The sequence below is a fragment of the Balaenoptera physalus genome (genome assembly GCF_965194825.1).
Source record: "Balaenoptera physalus genome assembly, chromosome: 9".
NCBI lineage: Eukaryota > Metazoa > Chordata > Mammalia > Artiodactyla > Balaenopteridae > Balaenoptera > Balaenoptera physalus.
Window position 1 is genome coordinate 108523157 of NC_138888.1, and position 26550 is coordinate 108549706.

Below are 26550 nucleotides of genomic sequence, written 5' to 3' on the forward strand. Positions count from 1 at the left end.
ATTGTGATGACATGAGTTCCGCAGCACCGTGATGACAAGGGCATGGAGCCCTGTGACTACAAAGACCATGGAGCCTTGTGATGTCAGGGTTCATGGAGCATTTTGAAAACAGGTATCATGCGGCATTGTGAAGACAGGGGCATGGAGCATTTTTATGTAAGTGATCATGGAGAATTGTGATGAACGTGATCATGTGGAATTGTAATGACAAAGGCCATGGATCATTGTGATGAAAGAAATCATGGAGCATTTTGATGAAAGATTTCATGGAGCATTGCAATGAAAAGCACCAGGGAGCATTGTGATAACAAGGCTCATGTAGCATTGTAATGAAAAAGGCCATGGAGCTTTGTGATGACAAGTGTCACTGGGCATTGTGATGAAAATGGTCATGGAGCACTGTGATTACAGGGGCCATGGAGCATTGTGATGACAAGGGACCTGGAGCATAGTAATGACAGGGGTCATAGAGCATTGTGATGACAAGTGCCATTTAGCATTTTGACAACATAGGTCATCGAGCAATGTGATGACAGGGGTAACGGATCATTGTGATGAAAAGGGTCATGGAGCTCTGTGATTACAGGGGTCATGGAGCATTGTGATGAAAAGTGCATGGACCATTGTGGTGACAAGGGGCATGGACCCTTGTGATGAAAGTGGTATTGGAGCATTGCGATGAAAGGGATCATGGACTATTGTGATTATAGGGATCATGGAGCATTGTGATGACAAGGGTCATGGAGCACTGTAATGACAGGTTCATGGGGCATTGTGATGACGGGGGTCATGGAGCATTGTGATGAGATGAGTCATGGAGAATTGTGATGACGAAGGCCATGGAGAATTGTGATGACAGTGGGCATTGGGCAATGTGATGAAAGTGGTCATGGAGCACTGTGATTACAGGTGCCATGGATCATTGTGACTACAGGGATCATGGATCATTTTGATGACAAGCGTGATGGAGCATTGAGATGACAGGCGTCATAGAGCATTGTGATGAAAAAGGCATGGAGCATTGTGATGACAGGTGTCATGGAGCATTGTAATGAAAGGGGCCATGGATCATTGCGATGACAGGGGTCAAGGAGCTTTGTGATGATAGGGGTATGGAGCAATTTGATGACAATTGTCATGGAGCATTGTGATGAAAAGCGCCATGGAGCGTTGTTACGAAAAGCACCATGGAGCATTGTGATGACAAGAGTCCTGGAGCATTGTGATGACACGAGCATGGAGAATGGTGATGAGAAGTGTTCTAGAGCATTATGATGACAAGCGCTTGGAGCATTGGGATGACAATGGGCATGGAGCATTGTGATTACAGGGACCATGGAGTTTTGTGATGACAAGGGCCATGGAGCATTGTGATCAAACTGGTTATGGAGCGTTGTGATGAATGTGGTCATGGAGCATTGTGATGAAAAGTGCCATGGAGCATTGTGATGACAAGAGTCCTGGAGCATTGTGATGACATTTTCATGGAGCATTGTGATGACACGGGTATTGTGAATTGTGATGACAAGAGTTCTGGAGCATTGTGATGACAAGGGCATAGACCATTGGGATTACAGGGGCCATGGAGTAATTTATGACAAGGGCATGGACCATTGTGACAACAAGGGGCATGGAGCATTCTGATGAAAGTGGTACTGGAGCATTGTGATGAAAGGGGTCATGGATCATTGTGATGAAAGGGATCATGAAGCATTGTGATGACAATGGCCATGGAACATTGTGATGACAGGGGTCATGGAGCATTGTGATGACAAGGGAATGGAGCATTTTAATGACATGGCTTCTGGAGTATTTGGATGATAAGGGCATGGAAAATTGTGATTACAGTGGCCATGGAGCTTTGTGATTACAACTGCATTGAGCACTGTGATGACAAGTGGCATGGAGCATTGTGAAGAAAGGCGTGCTGGAGCATTGTTGGGAAAGTTGTCATGCATCACTGTGATTACAGTGATCTTGGAGCATTGTGATGACAGAGTTCATGGAGCATTGTGATGAGAATGCCATGGAGCACTGTGATTACAGGGGTCAAGGGGCATTGTGATGACAAGGGCATGGTGCATTGTGATGAAAGGGATACTGGAGCATTGTGAGGAAAGGTGTCGTGGATCATTTTGATGACAGGGGTCATGGAGATTGGTGATGACAAGGGCCATGGGGCATTGTGATGACAGGGGTCATGTGACATTGTGATGACAGTGGGCATGGAGCATTTGATGAACGGGTTCATGGAGCACTGTGATTACAGGCAATATGGAGAATTGTGATGAAAGTGGTCATGGAGAATTGTGATGAAAGGGGTCATGGGGCATTGTGACGACAATGGCCATGGAGCATTGTGATTAAATGGTTTATGGAGCATTGTGATGAAAGTGGTCATCGAGCATTGTGATGATAAGCGCCATGAACTGTTGTGATGACAAGAATCCTAGAGTATTTTGATGACATTGTCATGGAGCATTGGGTTGACACGGGCATGGAGCATTGTGATTACAGGGGTTATGTGGCATTGTGATGAGTGGCGTCATGGAGAATTGTGATGAAACAGGTCATGTAGCATTGTGATGACAAGTGAATGGAGCATTGTGATGACATGAGTTCTGGAGTATTTTAATGACAAGGCAATGGAGAATTGTGATGAAAACTGCATTGAGCATTGTGATGAAAGGCGTACTGGAGCATTGTGATGAAAGGGGTCATGTAGCATTGTGATGAAATGGGACATGTGGAATTGTGATGGCAAGGTCCATGGAGCATTGTGATGAAAGTTGTCATGCAGCATTGCAATGAAAATCAGCAGGGAGCATTGTGAGGACAGGGGGCACTGGGCATTGTGATGACAGGGGCTTGGAGCATTGTGATGAAAGCTGTCTTGGAGCATTGTTATGAAAAGCACCATGGAGTATTTTGATGACAAGGGGCATGGAGTATTGTGATGCAAGGCGTACTGGAGCATTGTAATGAAAGGTGTCATGAGTCGTTGTGATTACAGCGATCATGGGGCATTGTGATGACCAGGGTTATGGAACATTGTGATAACAGGGCTCATGGAGCATTGTGATCACAAGGACCATGTAGTATTGTGATGACAGGTGTCATGGGGCATTGTGATGTCATGGGCATGGAGCATTGTGATGAAAGGGGTCATGGAGCACTCTGATTACAGGGGTCATGGAGTATTGTGATGAAAAAAGCCATGGAGCATTGTGATGACAGGTGTCATGGCACATTGTGATAACAGGGCTCATGGGTCATTGCGATGACGGAGGTAAGGAACGTTGTGATGACTGGGGTCATGGAGCATTGTTTTGACAGGGCCATTAAGCATTGTGATTACAGGGGTCATGGGGCAATGTGATGACAAGGATTCTGGAGCTTTAAGATGACAAGGGCATGGAACATTGGGACTACAGGTGTCATGGAATATTGTTATGACAGGGGTCATGGAGCATTTTGAGGACAGGGGCGATGGAACATTGTGATGAAAGGGGTCATGGGGCATTGTGATGACAGTTGTCATGGAGCATTGTGATGACATGAGTTCCGCAGCACCGTGATGACAAGGGCATGGAGCCCTGTGACTACAAAGACCATGGAGCCTTGTGATGTCAGGGTTCATGGAGCATTTTGAAAACAGGTATCATGCGGCATTGTGAAGACAGGGGCATGGAGCATTTTTATGTAAGTGATCATGGAGAATTGTGATGAACGTGATCATGTGGAATTGTAATGACAAAGGCCATGGATCATTGTGATGAAAGAAATCATGGAGCATTTTGATGAAAGATTTCATGGAGCATTGCAATGAAAAGCACCAGGGAGCATTGTGATAACAAGGCTCATGTAGCATTGTAATGAAAAAGGCCATGGAGCTTTGTGATGACAAGTGTCACTGGGCATTGTGATGAAAATGGTCATGGAGCACTGTGATTACAGGGGCCATGGAGCATTGTGATGACAAGGGACCTGGAGCATAGTAATGACAGGGGTCATAGAGCATTGTGATGACAAGTGCCATTTAGCATTTTGACAACATAGGTCATCGAGCAATGTGATGACAGGGGTAACGGATCATTGTGATGAAAAGGGTCATGGAGCTCTGTGATTACAGGGGTCATGGAGCATTGTGATGAAAAGTGCATGGACCATTGTGGTGACAAGGGGCATGGACCCTTGTGATGAAAGTGGTATTGGAGCATTGCGATGAAAGGGATCATGGACTATTGTGATTATAGGGATCATGGAGCATTGTGATGACAAGGGTCATGGAGCACTGTAATGACAGGTTCATGGGGCATTGTGATGACGGGGGTCATGGAGCATTGTGATGAGATGAGTCATGGAGAATTGTGATGACGAAGGCCATGGAGAATTGTGATGACAGTGGGCATTGGGCAATGTGATGAAAGTGGTCATGGAGCACTGTGATTACAGGTGCCATGGATCATTGTGACTACAGGGATCATGGATCATTTTGATGACAAGCGTGATGGAGCATTGAGATGACAGGCGTCATAGAGCATTGTGATGAAAAAGGCATGGAGCATTGTGATGACAGGTGTCATGGAGCATTGTAATGAAAGGGGCCATGGATCATTGCGATGACAGGGGTCAAGGAGCTTTGTGATGATAGGGGTATGGAGCATTGTGATGAAAAGCGCCATGGAGCGTTGTTACGAAAAGCACCATGGAGCATTGTGATGACAAGAGTCCTGGAGCATTGTGATGACACGAGCATGGAGAATGGTGATGAGAAGTGTTCTAGAGCATTATGATGACAAGCGCTTGGAGCATTGGGATGACAATGGGCATGGAGCATTGTGATTACAGGGACCATGGAGTTTTGTGATGACAAGGGCCATGGAGCATTGTGATCAAACTGGTTATGGAGCGTTGTGATGAATGTGGTCATGGAGCATTGTGATGAAAAGTGCCATGGAGCATTGTGATGACAAGAGTCCTGGAGCATTGTGATGACATTTTCATGGAGCATTGTGATGACACGGGTATTGTGAATTGTGATGACAAGAGTTCTGGAGCATTGTGATGACAAGGGCATAGACCATTGGGATTACAGGGGCCATGGAGTAATTTATGACAAGGGCATGGACCATTGTGACAACAAGGGGCATGGAGCATTCTGATGAAAGTGGTACTGGAGCATTGTGATGAAAGGGGTCATGGATCATTGTGATGAAAGGGATCATGAAGCATTGTGATGACAATGGCCATGGAACATTGTGATGACAGGGGTCATGGAGCATTGTGATGACAAGGGAATGGAGCATTTTAATGACATGACTTCTGGAGTATTTGGATGATAAGGGCATGGAAAATTGTGATTACAGTGGCCATGGAGCTTTGTGATTACAACTGCATTGAGCACTGTGATGACAAGTGGCATGGAGCATTGTGAAGAAAGGCGTGCTGGAGCATTGTTGGGAAAGTTGTCATGCATCACTGTGATTACAGTGATCTTGGAGCATTGTGATGACAGAGTTCATGGAGCATTGTGATGAGAATGCCATGGAGCACTGTGATTACAGGGGTCAAGGGGCATTGTGATGACAAGGGCATGGTGCATTGTGATGAAAGGGGTACTGGAGCATTGTGAGGAAAGGTGTCGTGGATCATTTTGATGACAGGGGTCATGGAGATTGGTGATGACAAGGGCCATGGGGCATTGTGATGACAGGGGTCATGTGACATTGTGATGACAGTGGGCATGGAGCATTTGATGAACGGGTTCATGGAGCACTGTGATTACAGGCAATATGGAGAATTGTGATGAAAGTGGTCATGGAGAATTGTGATGAAAGGGGTCATGGGGCATTGTGACGACAATGGCCATGGAGCATTGTGATTAAATGGGTTATGGAGCATTGTGATGAAAGTGGTCATCGAGCATTGTGATGATAAGCGCCATGAACTGTTGTGATGACAAGAATCCTAGAGTATTTTGATGACATTGTCATGGAGCATTGGGTTGACACGGGCATGGAGCATTGTGATTACAGGGGTTATGTGGCATTGTGATGAGTGGCGTCATGGAGAATTGTGATGAAACAGGTCATGTAGCATTGTGATGACAAGTGAATGGAGCATTGTGATGACATGAGTTCTGGAGTATTTTAATGACAAGGCAATGGAGAATTGTGATGACAACTGCATTGAGCATTGTGATGAAAGGCGTACTGGAGCATTGTGATGAAAGGGGTCATGTAGCATTGTGATGAAATGGGACATGTGGAATTGTGATGGCAAGGTCCATGGAGCATTGTGATGAAAGTTGTCATGCAGCATTGCAATGAAAATCAGCAGGGAGCATTGTGAGGACAGGGTGCACTGGGCATTGTGATGACAGGGGCTTGGAGCATTGTGATGAAAGCTGTCTTGGAGCATTGTTATGAAAAGCACCATGGAGTATTTTGATGACAAGGGGCATGGAGTATTGTGATGCAAGGCGTACTGGAGCATTGTAATGAAAGGTGTCATGAGTCGTTGTGATTACAGCGATCATGGGGCATTGTGATGACCAGGGTTATGGAACATTGTGATAACAGGTCTCATGGAGCATTGTGATCACAAGGACCATGTAGTATTGTGATGACAGGTGTCATGGGGCATTGTGATGTCATGGGCATGGAGCATTGTGATGAAAGGGGTCATGGAGCACTCTGATTACAGGGGTCATGGAGTATTGTGATGAAAAAAGCCATGGAGCATTGTGATGACAGGTGTCATGGCACATTGTGATAACAGGGCTCATGGGTCATTGCGATGACAGAGGTAAGGAACGTTGTGATGACTGGGGTCATGGAGCATTGTTTTGACAGGGCCATTAAGCATTGTGATTACAGGGGTCATGGGGCAATGTGATGACAAGGATTCTGGAGCTTTAAGATGACAAGGGCATGGAACATTGGGACTACAGGTGTCATGGAATATTGTTATGACAGGGGTCATGGAGCATTTTGATGACAGGGGCGATGGAACATTGTGATGAAAGGGGTCATGGGGCATTGTGATGACAGTTGTCATGGAGCATTGTGATGACATGAGTTCCGCAGCACCGTGATGACAAGGGCATGGAGCCCTGTGACTACAAAGACCATGGAGCCTTGTGATGTGAGGGTTCATGGAGAATTTTGAAAACAGGTATCATGCGGCATTGTGAAGACAGGGGCATGGAGCATTTTTATGTAAGTGATCATGGAGAATTGTGATGAACGTGATCATGTGGAATTGTAATGACAAAGGCCATGGATCATTGTGATGAAAGAAATCATGGAGCATTTTGATGAAAGATTTCATGGAGCATTGCAATGAAAAGCACCAGGGAGCATTGTGATAACAAGGCTCATGTAGCATTGTAATGAAAAAGGCCATGGAGCATTGTGATGACAAGGGACCTGGAGCATAGTAATGACAGGGGTCATAGAGCATTGTGATGACAAGTGCCATTTAGCATTTTGACAACATAGGTCATCGAGCAATGTGATGACAGGGGTAACGGATCATTGTGATGAAAAGGGTCATGGAGCTCTGTGATTACAGGGGTCATGGAGCATTGTGATGAAAAGTGCATGGACCATTGTGGTGACAAGGGGCATGGACCCTTGTGATGAAAGTGGTATTGGAGCATTGCGATGAAAGGGATCATGGACTATTGTGATTATAGGGATCATGGAGCATTGTGATGACAAGGGTCATGGAGCACTGTAATGACAGGTTCATGGGGCATTGTGATGACGGGGGTCATGGAGCATTGTGATGAGATGAGTCATGGAGAATTGTGATGACGAAGGCCATGGAGAATTGTGATGACAGTGGGCATTGGGCAATGTGATGAAAGTGGTCATGGAGCACTGTGATTACAGGTGCCATGGATCATTGTGACTACAGGGATCATGGATCATTTTGATGACAAGCGTGATGGAGCATTGAGATGACAGGCGTCATAGAGCATTGTGATGAAAAAGGCATGGAGCATTGTGATGACAGGTGTCATGGAGCATTGTAATGAAAGGGGCCATGGATCATTGCGATGACAGGGGTCAAGGAGCTTTGTGATGATAGGGGTATGGAGCAATTTGATGACAATTGTCATGGAGCATTGTGATGAAAAGCGCCATGGAGCGTTGTTACGAAAAGCACCATGGAGCATTGTGATGACAAGAGTCCTGGAGCATTGTGATGACACGAGCATGGAGAATGGTGATGAGAAGTGTTCTAGAGCATTATGATGACAAGCGCTTGGAGCATTGGGATGACAATGGGCATGGAGCATTGTGATTACAGGGACCATGGAGTTTTGTGATGACAAGGGCCATGGAGCATTGTGATCAAACTGGTTATGGAGCGTTGTGATGAATGTGGTCATGGAGCATTGTGATGAAAAGTGCCATGGAGCATTGTGATGACAAGAGTCCTGGAGCATTGTGATGACATTTTCATGGAGCATTGTGATGACACGGGTATTGTGAATTGTGATGACAAGAGTTCTGGAGCATTGTGATGACAAGGGCATAGACCATTGGGATTACAGGGGCCATGGAGTAATTTATGACAAGGGCATGGACCATTGTGACAACAAGGGGCATGGAGCATTCTGATGAAAGTGGTACTGGAGCATTGTGATGAAAGGGGTCATGGATCATTGTGATGAAAGGGATCATGAAGCATTGTGATGACAATGGCCATGGAACATTGTGATGACAGGGGTCATGGAGCATTGTGATGACAAGGGAATGGAGCATTTTAATGACATGGCTTCTGGAGTATTTGGATGATAAGGGCATGGAAAATTGTGATTACAGTGGCCATGGAGCTTTGTGATTACAACTGCATTGAGCACTGTGATGACAAGTGGCATGGAGCATTGTGAAGAAAGGCGTGCTGGAGCATTGTTGGGAAAGTTGTCATGCATCACTGTGATTACAGTGATCTTGGAGCATTGTGATGACAGAGTTCATGGAGCATTGTGATGAGAATGCCATGGAGCACTGTGATTACAGGGGTCAAGGGGCATTGTGATGACAAGGGCATGGTGCATTGTGATGAAAGGGGTACTGGAGCATTGTGAGGAAAGGTGTCGTGGATCATTTTGATGACAGGGGTCATGGAGATTGGTGATGACAAGGGCCATGGGGCATTGTGATGACAGGGGTCATGTGACATTGTGATGACAGTGGGCATGGAGCATTTGATGAACGGGTTCATGGAGCACTGTGATTACAGGCAATATGGAGAATTGTGATGAAAGTGGTCATGGAGAATTGTGATGAAAGGGGTCATGGGGCATTGTGACGACAATGGCCATGGAGCATTGTGATTAAATGGGTTATGGAGCATTGTGATGAAAGTGGTCATCGAGCATTGTGATGATAAGCGCCATGAACTGTTGTGATGACAGGAATCCTAGAGTATTTTGATGACATTGTCATGGAGCATTGGGTTGACACGGGCATGGAGCATTGTGATTACAGGGGTTATGTGGCATTGTGATGAGTGGCGTCATGGAGAATTGTGATGAAACAGGTCATGTAGCATTGTGATGACAAGTGAATGGAGCATTGTGATGACATGAGTTCTGGAGTATTTTAATGACAAGGCAATGGAGAATTGTGATGACAACTGCATTGAGCATTGTGATGAAAGGCGTACTGGAGCATTGTGATGAAAGGGGTCATGTAGCATTGTGATGAAATGGGACATGTGGAATTGTGATGGCAAGGTCCATGGAGCATTGTGATGAAAGTTGTCATGCAGCATTGCAATGAAAATCAGCAGGGAGCATTGTGAGGACAGGGTGCACTGGGCATTGTGATGACAGGGGCTTGGAGCATTGTGATGAAAGCTGTCTTGGAGCATTGTTATGAAAAGCACCATGGAGTATTTTGATGACAAGGGGCATGGAGTATTGTGATGCAAGGCGTACTGGAGCATTGTAATGAAAGGTGTCATGAGTCGTTGTGATTACAGCGATCATGGGGCATTGTGATGACCAGGGTTATGGAACATTGTGATAACAGGTCTCATGGAGCATTGTGATCACAAGGACCATGTAGTATTGTGATGACAGGTGTCATGGGGCATTGTGATGTCATGGGCATGGAGCATTGTGATGAAAGGGGTCATGGAGCACTCTGATTACAGGGGTCATGGAGTATTGTGATGAAAAAAGCCATGGAGCATTGTGATGACAGGTGTCATGGCACATTGTGATAACAGGGCTCATGGGTCATTGCGATGACGGAGGTAAGGAACGTTGTGATGACTGGGGTCATGGAGCATTGTTTTGACAGGGCCATTAAGCATTGTGATTACAGGGGTCATGGGGCAATGTGATGACAAGGATTCTGGAGCTTTAAGATGACAAGGGCATGGAACATTGGGACTACAGGTGTCATGGAATATTGTTATGACAGGGGTCATGGAGCATTTTGATGACAGGGGCGATGGAACATTGTGATGAAAGGGGTCATGGGGCATTGTGATGACAGTTGTCATGGAGCATTGTGATGACATGAGTTCCGCAGCACCGTGATGACAAGGGCATGGAGCCCTGTGACTACAAAGACCATGGAGCCTTGTGATGTCAGGGTTCATGGAGCATTTTGAAAACAGGTATCATGCGGCATTGTGAAGACAGGGGCATGGAGCATTTTTATGTAAGTGATCATGGAGAATTGTGATGAACGTGATCATGTGGAATTGTAATGACAAAGGCCATGGATCATTGTGATGAAAGAAATCATGGAGCATTTTGATGAAAGATTTCATGGAGCATTGCAATGAAAAGCACCAGGGAGCATTGTGATAACAAGGCTCATGTAGCATTGTAATGAAAAAGGCCATGGAGCTTTGTGATGACAAGTGTCACTGGGCATTGTGATGAAAATGGTCATGGAGCACTGTGATTACAGGGGCCATGGAGCATTGTGATGACAAGGGACCTGGAGCATAGTAATGACAGGGGTCATAGAGCATTGTGATGACAAGTGCCATTTAGCATTTTGACAACATAGGTCATCGAGCAATGTGATGACAGGGGTAACGGATCATTGTGATGAAAAGGGTCATGGAGCTCTGTGATTACAGGGGTCATGGAGCATTGTGATGAAAAGTGCATGGACCATTGTGGTGACAAGGGGCATGGACCCTTGTGATGAAAGTGGTATTGGAGCATTGCGATGAAAGGGATCATGGACTATTGTGATTATAGGGATCATGGAGCATTGTGATGACAAGGGTCATGGAGCACTGTAATGACAGGTTCATGGGGCATTGTGATGACGGGGGTCATGGAGCATTGTGATGAGATGAGTCATGGAGAATTGTGATGACGAAGGCCATGGAGAATTGTGATGACAGTGGGCATTGGGCAATGTGATGAAAGTGGTCATGGAGCACTGTGATTACAGGTGCCATGGATCATTGTGACTACAGGGATCATGGATCATTTTGATGACAAGCGTGATGGAGCATTGAGATGACAGGCGTCATAGAGCATTGTGATGAAAAAGGCATGGAGCATTGTGATGACAGGTGTCATGGAGCATTGTAATGAAAGGGGCCATGGATCATTGCGATGACAGGGGTCAAGGAGCTTTGTGATGATAGGGGTATGGAGCAATTTGATGACAATTGTCATGGAGCATTGTGATGAAAAGCGCCATGGAGCGTTGTTACGAAAAGCACCATGGAGCATTGTGATGACAAGAGTCCTGGAGCATTGTGATGACACGAGCATGGAGAATGGTGATGAGAAGTGTTCTAGAGCATTATGATGACAAGCGCTTGGAGCATTGGGATGACAATGGGCATGGAGCATTGTGATTACAGGGACCATGGAGTTTTGTGATGACAAGGGCCATGGAGCATTGTGATCAAACTGGTTATGGAGCGTTGTGATGAATGTGGTCATGGAGCATTGTGATGAAAAGTGCCATGGAGCATTGTGATGACAAGAGTCCTGGAGCATTGTGATGACATTTTCATGGAGCATTGTGATGACACGGGTATTGTGAATTGTGATGACAAGAGTTCTGGAGCATTGTGATGACAAGGGCATAGACCATTGGGATTACAGGGGCCATGGAGTAATTTATGACAAGGGCATGGACCATTGTGACAACAAGGGGCATGGAGCATTCTGATGAAAGTGGTACTGGAGCATTGTGATGAAAGGGGTCATGGATCATTGTGATGAAAGGGATCATGAAGCATTGTGATGACAATGGCCATGGAACATTGTGATGACAGGGGTCATGGAGCATTGTGATGACAAGGGAATGGAGCATTTTAATGACATGGCTTCTGGAGTATTTGGATGATAAGGGCATGGAAAATTGTGATTACAGTGGCCATGGAGCTTTGTGATTACAACTGCATTGAGCACTGTGATGACAAGTGGCATGGAGCATTGTGAAGAAAGGCGTGCTGGAGCATTGTTGGGAAAGTTGTCATGCATCACTGTGATTACAGTGATCTTGGAGCATTGTGATGACAGAGTTCATGGAGCATTGTGATGAGAATGCCATGGAGCACTGTGATTACAGGGGTCAAGGGGCATTGTGATGACAAGGGCATGGTGCATTGTGATGAAAGGGATACTGGAGCATTGTGAGGAAAGGTGTCGTGGATCATTTTGATGACAGGGGTCATGGAGATTGGTGATGACAAGGGCCATGGGGCATTGTGATGACAGGGGTCATGTGACATTGTGATGACAGTGGGCATGGAGCATTTGATGAACGGGTTCATGGAGCACTGTGATTACAGGCAATATGGAGAATTGTGATGAAAGTGGTCATGGAGAATTGTGATGAAAGGGGTCATGGGGCATTGTGACGACAATGGCCATGGAGCATTGTGATTAAATGGGTTATGGAGCATTGTGATGAAAGTGGTCATCGAGCATTGTGATGATAAGCGCCATGAACTGTTGTGATGACAAGAATCCTAGAGTATTTTGATGACATTGTCATGGAGCATTGGGTTGACACGGGCATGGAGCATTGTGATTACAGGGGTTATGTGGCATTGTGATGAGTGGCGTCATGGAGAATTGTGATGAAACAGGTCATGTAGCATTGTGATGACAAGTGAATGGAGCATTGTGATGACATGAGTTCTGGAGTATTTTAATGACAAGGCAATGGAGAATTGTGATGAAAACTGCATTGAGCATTGTGATGAAAGGCGTACTGGAGCATTGTGATGAAAGGGGTCATGTAGCATTGTGATGAAATGGGACATGTGGAATTGTGATGGCAAGGTCCATGGAGCATTGTGATGAAAGTTGTCATGCAGCATTGCAATGAAAATCAGCAGGGAGCATTGTGAGGACAGGGGGCACTGGGCATTGTGATGACAGGGGCTTGGAGCATTGTGATGAAAGCTGTCTTGGAGCATTGTTATGAAAAGCACCATGGAGTATTTTGATGACAAGGGGCATGGAGTATTGTGATGCAAGGCGTACTGGAGCATTGTAATGAAAGGTGTCATGAGTCGTTGTGATTACAGCGATCATGGGGCATTGTGATGACCAGGGTTATGGAACATTTTGATAACAGGGCTCATGGAGCATTGTGATCACAAGGACCATGTAGTATTGTGATGACAGGTGTCATGGGGCATTGTGATGTCATGGGCATGGAGCATTGTGATGAAAGGGGTCATGGAGCACTCTGATTACAGGGGTCATGGAGTATTGTGATGAAAAAAGCCATGGAGCATTGTGATGACAGGTGTCATGGCACATTGTGATAACAGGGCTCATGGGTCATTGCGATGACGGAGGTAAGGAACGTTGTGATGACTGGGGTCATGGAGCATTGTTTTGACAGGGCCATTAAGCATTGTGATTACAGGGGTCATGGGGCAATGTGATGACAAGGATTCTGGAGCTTTAAGATGACAAGGGCATGGAACATTGGGACTACAGGTGTCATGGAATATTGTTATGACAGGGGTCATGGAGCATTTTGAGGACAGGGGCGATGGAACATTGTGATGAAAGGGGTCATGGGGCATTGTGATGACAGTTGTCATGGAGCATTGTGATGACATGAGTTCCGCAGCACCGTGATGACAAGGGCATGGAGCCCTGTGACTACAAAGACCATGGAGCCTTGTGATGTCAGGGTTCATGGAGCATTTTGAAAACAGGTATCATGCGGCATTGTGAAGACAGGGGCATGGAGCATTTTTATGTAAGTGATCATGGAGAATTGTGATGAACGTGATCATGTGGAATTGTAATGACAAAGGCCATGGATCATTGTGATGAAAGAAATCATGGAGCATTTTGATGAAAGATTTCATGGAGCATTGCAATGAAAAGCACCAGGGAGCATTGTGATAACAAGGCTCATGTAGCATTGTAATGAAAAAGGCCATGGAGCTTTGTGATGACAAGTGTCACTGGGCATTGTGATGAAAATGGTCATGGAGCACTGTGATTACAGGGGCCATGGAGCATTGTGATGACAAGGGACCTGGAGCATAGTAATGACAGGGGTCATAGAGCATTGTGATGACAAGTGCCATTTAGCATTTTGACAACATAGGTCATCGAGCAATGTGATGACAGGGGTAACGGATCATTGTGATGAAAAGGGTCATGGAGCTCTGTGATTACAGGGGTCATGGAGCATTGTGATGAAAAGTGCATGGACCATTGTGGTGACAAGGGGCATGGACCCTTGTGATGAAAGTGGTATTGGAGCATTGCGATGAAAGGGATCATGGACTATTGTGATTATAGGGATCATGGAGCATTGTGATGACAAGGGTCATGGAGCACTGTAATGACAGGTTCATGGGGCATTGTGATGACGGGGGTCATGGAGCATTGTGATGAGATGAGTCATGGAGAATTGTGATGACGAAGGCCATGGAGAATTGTGATGACAGTGGGCATTGGGCAATGTGATGAAAGTGGTCATGGAGCACTGTGATTACAGGTGCCATGGATCATTGTGACTACAGGGATCATGGATCATTTTGATGACAAGCGTGATGGAGCATTGAGATGACAGGCGTCATAGAGCATTGTGATGAAAAAGGCATGGAGCATTGTGATGACAGGTGTCATGGAGCATTGTAATGAAAGGGGCCATGGATCATTGCGATGACAGGGGTCAAGGAGCTTTGTGATGATAGGGGTATGGAGCAATTTGATGACAATTGTCATGGAGCATTGTGATGAAAAGCGCCATGGAGCGTTGTTACGAAAAGCACCATGGAGCATTGTGATGACAAGAGTCCTGGAGCATTGTGATGACACGAGCATGGAGAATGGTGATGAGAAGTGTTCTAGAGCATTATGATGACAAGCGCTTGGAGCATTGGGATGACAATGGGCATGGAGCATTGTGATTACAGGGACCATGGAGTTTTGTGATGACAAGGGCCATGGAGCATTGTGATCAAACTGGTTATGGAGCGTTGTGATGAATGTGGTCATGGAGCATTGTGATGAAAAGTGCCATGGAGCATTGTGATGACAAGAGTCCTGGAGCATTGTGATGACATTTTCATGGAGCATTGTGATGACACGGGTATTGTGAATTGTGATGACAAGAGTTCTGGAGCATTGTGATGACAAGGGCATAGACCATTGGGATTACAGGGGCCATGGAGTAATTTATGACAAGGGCATGGACCATTGTGACAACAAGGGGCATGGAGCATTCTGATGAAAGTGGTACTGGAGCATTGTGATGAAAGGGGTCATGGATCATTGTGATGAAAGGGATCATGAAGCATTGTGATGACAATGGCCATGGAACATTGTGATGACAGGGGTCATGGAGCATTGTGATGACAAGGGAATGGAGCATTTTAATGACATGGCTTCTGGAGTATTTGGATGATAAGGGCATGGAAAATTGTGATTACAGTGGCCATGGAGCTTTGTGATTACAACTGCATTGAGCACTGTGATGACAAGTGGCATGGAGCATTGTGAAGAAAGGCGTGCTGGAGCATTGTTGGGAAAGTTGTCATGCATCACTGTGATTACAGTGATCTTGGAGCATTGTGATGACAGAGTTCATGGAGCATTGTGATGAGAATGCCATGGAGCACTGTGATTACAGGGGTCAAGGGGCATTGTGATGACAAGGGCATGGTGCATTGTGATGAAAGGGATACTGGAGCATTGTGAGGAAAGGTGTCGTGGATCATTTTGATGACAGGGGTCATGGAGATTGGTGATGACAAGGGCCATGGGGCATTGTGATGACAGGGGTCATGTGACATTGTGATGACAGTGGGCATGGAGCATTTGATGAACGGGTTCATGGAGCACTGTGATTACAGGCAATATGGAGAATTGTGATGAAAGTGGTCATGGAGAATTGTGATGAAAGGGGTCATGGGGCATTGTGACGACAATGGCCATGGAGCATTGTGATTAAATGGGTTATGGAGCATTGTGATGAAAGTGGTCATCGAGCATTGTGATGATAAGCGCCATGAACTGTTGTGATGACAAGAATCCTAGAGTATTTTGATGACATTGTCATGGAGCATTGGGTTGACACGGGCATGGAGCATTGTGATTACAGGGGTTATGTGGCATTGTGATGAGTGGCGTCATGGAGAATTGTGATGAAACAGGTCATGTAGCATTGTGATGACAAGTGAATGGAGCATTGTGATGACATGAGTTCTGGAGTATTTTAATGACAAGGCAATGGAGAATTGTGATGAAAACTGCATTGAGCATTGTGATGAAAGGCGTACTGGAGCATTGTGATGAAAGGGGTCATGTAGCATTGTGATGAAATGGGACATGTGGAATTGTGATGGCAAGGTCCATGGAGCATTGTGATGAAAGTTGTCATGCAGCATTGCAATGAAAATCAGCAGGGAGCATTGTGAGGACAGGGGGCACTGGGCATTGTGATGACAGGGGCTTGGAGCATTGTGATGAAAGCTGTCTTGGAGCATTGTTATGAAAAGCACCATGGAGTATTTTGATGACAAGGGGCATGGAGTATTGTGATGCAAGGCGTACTGGAGCATTGTAATGAAAGGTGTCATGAGTCGTTGTGATTACAGCGATCATGGGGCATTGTGATGACCAGGGTTATGGAACATTTTGATAACAGGGCTCATGGAGCATTGTGATCACAAGGACCATGTAGTATTGTGATGACAGGTGTCATGGGGCATTGTGATGTCATGGGCATGGAGCATTGTGATGAAAGGGGTCATGGAGCACTCTGATTACAGGGGTCATGGAGTATTGTGATGAAAAAAGCCATGGAGCATTGTGATGACAGGTGTCATGGCACATTGTGATAACAGGGCTCATGGGTCATTGCGATGACGGAGGTAAGGAACGTTGTGATGACTGGGGTCATGGAGCATTGTTTTGACAGGGCCATTAAGCATTGTGATTACAGGGGTCATGGGGCAATGTGATGACAAGGATTCTGGAGCTTTAAGATGACAAGGGCATGGAACATTGGGACTACAGGTGTCATGGAATATTGTTATGACAGGGGTCATGGAGCATTTTGAGGACAGGGGCGATGGAACATTGTGATGAAAGGGGTCATGGGGCATTGTGATGACAGTTGTCATGGAGCATTGTGATGACATGAGTTCCGCAGCACCGTGATGACAAGGGCATGGAGCCCTGTGACTACAAAGACCATGGAGCCTTGTGATGTCAGGGTTCATGGAGCATTTTGAAAACAGGTATCATGCGGCATTGTGAAGACAGGGGCATGGAGCATTTTTATGTAAGTGATCATGGAGAATTGTGATGAACGTGATCATGTGGAATTGTAATGACAAAGGCCATGGATCATTGTGATGAAAGAAATCATGGAGCATTTTGATGAAAGATTTCATGGAGCATTGCAATGAAAAGCACCAGGGAGCATTGTGATAACAAGGCTCATGTAGCATTGTAATGAAAAAGGCCATGGAGCTTTGTGATGACAAGTGTCACTGGGCATTGTGATGAAAATGGTCATGGAGCACTGTGATTACAGGGGCCATGGAGCATTGTGATGACAAGGGACCTGGAGCATAGTAATGACAGGGGTCATAGAGCATTGTGATGACAAGTGCCATTTAGCATTTTGACAACATAGGTCATCGAGCAATGTGATGACAGGGGTAACGGATCATTGTGATGAAAAGGGTCATGGAGCTCTGTGATTACAGGGGTCATGGAGCATTGTGATGAAAAGTGCATGGACCATTGTGGTGACAAGGGGCATGGACCCTTGTGATGAAAGTGGTATTGGAGCATTGCGATGAAAGGGATCATGGACTATTGTGATTATAGGGATCATGGAGCATTGTGATGACAAGGGTCATGGAGCACTGTAATGACAGGTTCATGGGGCATTGTGATGACGGGGGTCATGGAGCATTGTGATGAGATGAGTCATGGAGAATTGTGATGACGAAGGCCATGGAGAATTGTGATGACAGTGGGCATTGGGCAATGTGATGAAAGTGGTCATGGAGCACTGTGATTACAGGTGCCATGGATCATTGTGACTACAGGGATCATGGATCATTTTGATGACAAGCGTGATGGAGCATTGAGATGACAGGCGTCATAGAGCATTGTGATGAAAAAGGCATGGAGCATTGTGATGACAGGTGTCATGGAGCATTGTAATGAAAGGGGCCATGGATCATTGCGATGACAGGGGTCAAGGAGCTTTGTGATGATAGGGGTATGGAGCATTGTGATGAAAAGCGCCATGGAGCGTTGTTACGAAAAGCACCATGGAGCATTGTGATGACAAGAGTCCTGGAGCATTGTGATGACACGAGCATGGAGAATGGTGATGAGAAGTGTTCTAGAGCATTATGATGACAAGCGCTTGGAGCATTGGGATGACAATGGGCATGGAGCATTGTGATTACAGGGACCATGGAGTTTTGTGATGACAAGGGCCATGGAGCATTGTGATCAAACTGGTTATGGAGCGTTGTGATGAATGTGGTCATGGAGCATTGTGATGAAAAGTGCCATGGAGCATTGTGATGACAAGAGTCCTGGAGCATTGTGATGACATTTTCATGGAGCATTGTGATGACACGGGTATTGTGAATTGTGATGACAAGAGTTCTGGAGCATTGTGATGACAAGGGCATAGACCATTGGGATTACAGGGGCCATGGAGTAATTTATGACAAGGGCATGGACCATTGTGACAACAAGGGGCATGGAGCATTCTGATGAAAGTGGTACTGGAGCATTGTGATGAAAGGGGTCATGGATCATTGTGATGAAAGGGATCATGAAGCATTGTGATGACAATGGCCATGGAACATTGTGATGACAGGGGTCATGGAGCATTGTGATGACAAGGGAATGGAGCATTTTAATGACATGACTTCTGGAGTATTTGGATGATAAGGGCATGGAAAATTGTGATTACAGTGGCCATGGAGCTTTGTGATTACAACTGCATTGAGCACTGTGATGACAAGTGGCATGGAGCATTGTGAAGAAAGGCGTGCTGGAGCATTGTTGGGAAAGTTGTCATGCATCACTGTGATTACAGTGATCTTGGAGCATTGTGATGACAGAGTTCATGGAGCATTGTGATGAGAATGCCATGGAGCACTGTGATTACAGGGGTCAAGGGGCATTGTGATGACAAGGGCATGGTGCATTGTGATGAAAGGGGTACTGGAGCATTGTGAGGAAAGGTGTCGTGGATCATTTTGATGACAGGGGTCATGGAGATTGGTGATGACAAGGGCCATGGGGCATTGTGATGACAGGGGTCATGTGACATTGTGATGACAGTGGGCATGGAGCATTTGATGAACGGGTTCATGGAGCACTGTGATTACAGGCAATATGGAGAATTGTGATGAAAGTGGTCATGGAGAATTGTGATGAAAGGGGTCATGGGGCATTGTGACGACAATGGCCATGGAGCATTGTGATTAAATGGGTTATGGAGCATTGTGATGAAAGTGGTCATCGAGCATTGTGATGATAAGCGCCATGAACTGTTGTGATGACAAGAATCCTAGAGTATTTTGATGACATTGTCATGGAGCATTGGGTTGACACGGGCATGGAGCATTGTGATTACAGGGGTTATGTGGCATTGTGATGAGTGGCGTCATGGAGAATTGTGATGAAACAGGTCATGTAGCATTGTGATGACAAGTGAATGGAGCATTGTGATGACATGAGTTCTGGAGTATTTTAATGACAAGGCAATGGAGAATTGTGATGACAACTGCATTGAGCATTGTGATGAAAGGCGTACTGGAGCATTGTGATGAAAGGGGTCATGTAGCATTGTGATGAAATGGGACATGTGGAATTGTGATGGCAAGGTCCATGGAGCATTGTGATGAAAGTTGTCATGCAGCATTGCAATGAAAATCAGCAGGGAGCATTGTGAGGACAGGGTGCACTGGGCATTGTGATGACAGGGGCTTGGAGCATTGTGATGAAAGCTGTCTTGGAGCATTGTTATGAAAAGCACCATGGAGTATTTTGATGACAAGGGGCATGGAGTATTGTGATGCAAGGCGTACTGGAGCATTGTAATGAAAGGTGTCATGAGTCGTTGTGATTACAGCGATCATGGGGCATTGTGATGACCAGGGTTATGGAACATTGTGATAACAGGTCTCATGGAGCATTGTGATCACAAGGACCATGTAGTATTGTGATGACAGGTGTCATGGGGCATTGTGATGTCATGGGCATGGAGCATTGTGATGAAAGGGGTCATGGAGCACTCTGATTACAGGGGTCATGGAGTATTGTGATGAAAAAAGCCATGGAGCATTGTGATGACAGGTGTCATGGCACATTGTGATAACAGGGCTCATGGGTCATTGCGATGACAGAGGTAAGGAACGTTGTGATGACTGGGGTCATGGAGCATTGTTTTGACAGGGCCATTAAGCATTGTGATTACAGGGGTCATGGGGCAATGTGATGACAAGGATTCTGGAGCTTTAAGATGACAAGGGCATGGAACATTGGGACTACAGGTGTCATGGAATATTGTTATGACAGGGGTCATGGAGCATTTTGATGACAGGGGCGATGGCACATTGTGATGAAAGGGGTCATGGGGCATTGTGATGACAGTTGTCATGGAGCATTGTGATGACATGAGTTCCGCAGCACCGTGATGACAAGGGCATGGAGCCCTGTGACTACAAAGACCATGGAGCCTTGTGATGTGAGGGTTCATGGAGAATTTTGAAAACAGGTATCATGCGGCATTGTGAAGACAGGGGCATGGAGCATTTTTATGTAAGTGATCATGGAGAATTGTGATGAATGTGATCATGTGGAATTGTAATGACAAAGGCCATGGATCATTGTGATGAAAGAAATCATGGAGCATTTTGATGAAAGATTTCATGGAGCATTGCAATGAAAAGCACCAGGGAGCATTGTGATAACAAGGCTCATGTAGCATTGTAATGAAAAAGGCCATGGAGCTTTGTGATGACAAGTGTCACTGGGCATTGTGATGAAAATGGTCATGGAGCACTGTGATTACAGGGGCCATGGAGCATTGTGATGACAAGGGACCTGGAGCATAGTAATGACAGGGGTCATAGAGCATTGTGATGACAAGTGCCATTTAGCATTTTGACAACATAGGTCATCGAGCAATGTGATGACAGGGGTAACGGATCATTGTGATGAAAAGGGTCATGGAGCTCTGTGATTACAGGGGTCATGGAGCATTGTGATGAAAAGTGCATGGACCATTGTGGTGACAAGGGGCATGGACCCTTGTGATGAAAGTGGTATTGGAGCATTGCGATGAAAGGGATCATGGACTATTGTGATTATAGGGATCATGGAGCATTGTGATGACAAGGGTCATGGAGCACTGTAATGACAGGTTCATGGGGCATTGTGATGACGGGGGTCATGGAGCATTGTGATGAGATGAGTCATGGAGAATTGTGATGACGAAGGCCATGGAGAATTGTGATGACAGTGGGCATTGGGCAATGTGATGAAAGTGGTCATGGAGCACTGTGATTACAGGTGCCATGGATCATTGTGACTACAGGGATCATGGATCATTTTGATGACAAGCGTGATGGAGCATTGAGATGACAGGCGTCATAGAGCATTGTGATGAAAAAGGCATGGAGCATTGTGATGACAGGTGTCATGGAGCATTGTAATGAAAGGGGCCATGGATCATTGCGATGACAGGGGTCAAGGAGCTTTGTGATGATAGGGGTATGGAGCAATTTGATGACAATTGTCATGGAGCATTGTGATGAAAAGCGCCATGGAGCGTTGTTACGAAAAGCACCATGGAGCATTGTGATGACAAGAGTCCTGGAGCATTGTGATGACACGAGCATGGAGAATGGTGATGAGAAGTGTTCTAGAGCATTATGATGACAAGCGCTTGGAGCATTGGGATGACAATGGGCATGGAGCATTGTGATTACAGGGACCATGGAGTTTTGTGATGACAAGGGCCATGGAGCATTGTGATCAAACTGGTTATGGAGCGTTGTGATGAATGTGGTCATGGAGCATTGTGATGAAAAGTGCCATGGAGCATTGTGATGACAAGAGTCCTGGAGCATTGTGATGACATTTTCATGGAGCATTGTGATGACACGGGTATTGTGAATTGTGATGACAAGAGTTCTGGAGCATTGTGATGACAAGGGCATAGACCATTGGGATTACAGGGGCCATGGAGTAATTTATGACAAGGGCATGGACCATTGTGACAACAAGGGGCATGGAGCATTCTGATGAAAGTGGTACTGGAGCATTGTGATGAAAGGGGTCATGGATCATTGTGATGAAAGGGATCATGAAGCATTGTGATGACAATGGCCATGGAACATTGTGATGACAGGGGTCATGGAGCATTGTGATGACAAGGGAATGGAGCATTTTAATGACATGACTTCTGGAGTATTTGGATGATAAGGGCATGGAAAATTGTGATTACAGTGGCCATGGAGCTTTGTGATTACAACTGCATTGAGCACTGTGATGACAAGTGGCATGGAGCATTGTGAAGAAAGGCGTGCTGGAGCATTGTTGGGAAAGTTGTCATGCATCACTGTGATTACAGTGATCTTGGAGCATTGTGATGACAGAGTTCATGGAGCATTGTGATGAGAATGCCATGGAGCACTGTGATTACAGGGGTCAAGGGGCATTGTGATGACAAGGGCATGGTGCATTGTCATGAAAGGGGTACTGGAGCATTGTGAGGAAAGGTGTCGTGGATCATTTTGATGACAGGGGTCATGGAGATTGGTGATGACAAGGGCCATGGGGCATTGTGATGACAGGGGTCATGTGACATTGTGATGACAGTGGGCATGGAGCATTTGATGAACGGGTTCATGGAGCACTGTGATTACAGGCAATATGGAGAAATGTGATGAAAGTGGTCATGGAGAATTGTGATGAAAGGGGTCATGGGGCATTGTGACGACAATGGCCATGGAGCATTGTGATTAAATGGGTTATGGAGCATTGTGATGAAAGTGGTCATCGAGCATTGTGATGATAAGCGCCATGAACTGTTGTGATGACAAGAATCCTAGAGTATTTTGAAGACATTGTCATGGAGCATTGGGTTGACACGGGCATGGAGCATTGTGATTACAGGGGTTATGTGGCATTGTGATGAGTGGCGTCATGGAGAATTGTGATGAAACAGGTCATGTAGCATTGTGATGACAAGTGAATGGAGCATTGTGATGACATGAGTTCTGGAGTATTTTAATGACAAGGCAATGGAGAATTGTGATGACAACAGCATTGAGCATTGTGATGAAAGGCGTACTGGAGCATTGTGATGAAAGGGGTCATGTAGCATTGTGATGAAATGGGACATGTGGAATTGTGATGGCAAGGTCCATGGAGCATTGTGATGAAAGTTGTCATGCAGCATTGCAATGAAAATCAGCAGGGAGCATTGTGAGGACAGGGTGCACTGGGCATTGTGATGACAGGGGCTTGGAGCATTGTGATGAAAGCTGTCTTGGAGCATTGTTATGAAAAGCACCATGGAGTATTTTGATGACAAGGGGCATGGAGTATTGTGATGCAAGGCGTACTGGAGCATTGTAATGAAAGGTGTCATGAGTCGTTGTGATTACAGCGATCATGGGGCATTGTGATGACCAGGGTTATGGAACATTGTGATAACAGGTCTCATGGAGCATTGTGATCACAAGGACCATGTAGTATTGTGAAGACAGGTGTCATGGGGCATTGTGATGTCATGGGCATGGAGCATTGTGATGAAAGGGGTCATGGAGCACTCTGATTACAGGGGTCATGGAGTATTGTGATGAAAAAAGCCATGGAGCATTGTGATGACAGGTGTCATGGCACATTGTGATAACAGGGCTCATGGGTCATTGCGATGACAGAGGTAAGGAACGTTGTGATGACTGGGGTCATGGAGCATTGTTTTGACAGGGCCATTAAGCATTGTGATTACAGGGGTCATGGGGCAATGTGATGACAAGGATTCTGGAGCTTTAAGATGACAAGGGCATGGAACATTGGGACTACAGGTGTCATGGAATATTGTTATGACAGGGGTCATGGAGCATTTTGATGACAGGGGCGATGGAACATTGTGATGAAAGGGGTCATGGGGCATTGTGATGACAGTTGTCATGGAGCATTGTGATGACATGAGTTCCGCAGCACCGTGATGACAAGGGCATGGTGCCCTGTGACTACAAAGACCATGGAGCCTTGTGATGTCAGGGTTCATGGAGCATTTTGAAAACAGGTATCATGGGGCATTGTGAAGACAGGGGCATGGAGCATTTTTATGTAAGTGATCATGGAGAATTGTGATGAACGTGATCATGTGGAATTGTAATGACAAAGGCCATGGATCATTGTGATGAAAGAAATCATGGAGCACTTTGATGAAAGATTTCATGGAGCATTGCAATGAAAAGCACCAGGGAGCATTGTGATAACAAGGCTCATGTAGCATTGTAATGAAAAAGGCCATGGAGCTTTGTGATGACAAGTGTCACTGGGCATTGTGATGAAAATGGTCATGGAGCACTGTGATTACAGGGGCCATGGAGCATTGTGATGACAAGGGACCTGGAGCATAGTAATGACAGGGGTCATAGAGCATTGTGATGACAAGTGCCATTTAGCATTTTGACAACATAGGTCATCGAGCAATGTGATGACAGGGGTAACGGATCATTGTGATGAAAAGGGTCATGGAGCTCTGTGATTACAGGGGTCATGGAGCATTGTGATGAAAAGTGCATGGACCATTGTGGTGACAAGGGGCATGGACCCTTGTGATGAAAGTGGTATTGGAGCATTGCGATGAAAGGGATCATGGACTATTGTGATTATAGGGATCATGGAGCATTGTGATGACAAGGGTCATGGAGCACTGTAATGACAGGTTCATGGGGCATTGTGATGACGGGGGTCATGGAGCATTGTGATGAGATGAGTCATGGAGAATTGTGATGACGAAGGCCATGGAGAATTGTGCTGACAGTGGGCATGGGGCAATGTGATGAAAGTGGTCATGGAGCACTGTGATTACAGGTGCCATGGATCATTGTGACTACAGGGATCATGGATCATTTTGATGACAAGCGTGATGGAGCATTGAGATGACAGGCGTCATAGAGCATTGTGATGAAAAAGGCATGGAGCATTGTGATGACAGGTGTCATGGAGCATTGTAATGAAAGGGGCCATGGATCATTGCGATGACAGGGGTCAAGGAGCTTTGTGATGATAGGGGTATGGAGCAATTTGATGACAATTGTCATGGAGCATTGTGATGAAAAGCGCCATGGAGCGTTGTTACGAAAAGCACCATGGAGCATTGTGATGACAAGAGTCCTGGAGCATTGTGATGACACGAGCATGGAGAATGGTGATGAGAAGTGTTCTAGAGCATTATGATGACAAGCGCTTGGAGCATTGGGATGACAATGGGCATGGAGCATTGTGATTACAGGGACCATGGAGTTTTGTGATGACAAGGGCCATGGAGCATTGTGATCAAACTGGTTATGGAGCGTTGTGATGAATGTGGTCATGGAGCATTGTGATGAAAAGTGCCATGGAGCATTGTGATGACAAGAGTCCTGGAGCATTGTGATGACATTTTCATGGAGCATTGTGATGACACGGGTATTGTGAATTGTGATGACAAGAGTTCTGGAGCATTGTGATGACAAGGGCCTAGACCATTGGGATTACAGGGGCCATGGAGTAATTTATGACAAGGGCATGGACCATTGTGACAACAAGGGGCATGGAGCATTCTGATGAAAGTGGTACTGGAGCATTGTGATGAAAGGGGTCATGGATCATTGTGATGAAAGGGATCATGAAGCATTGTGATGACAATGGCCATGGAACATTGTGATGACAGGGGTCATGGAGCATTGTGATGACAAGGGAATGGAGCATTTTAATGACATGGCTTCTGGAGTATTTGGATGATAAGGGCATGGAAAATTGTGATTACAGTGGCC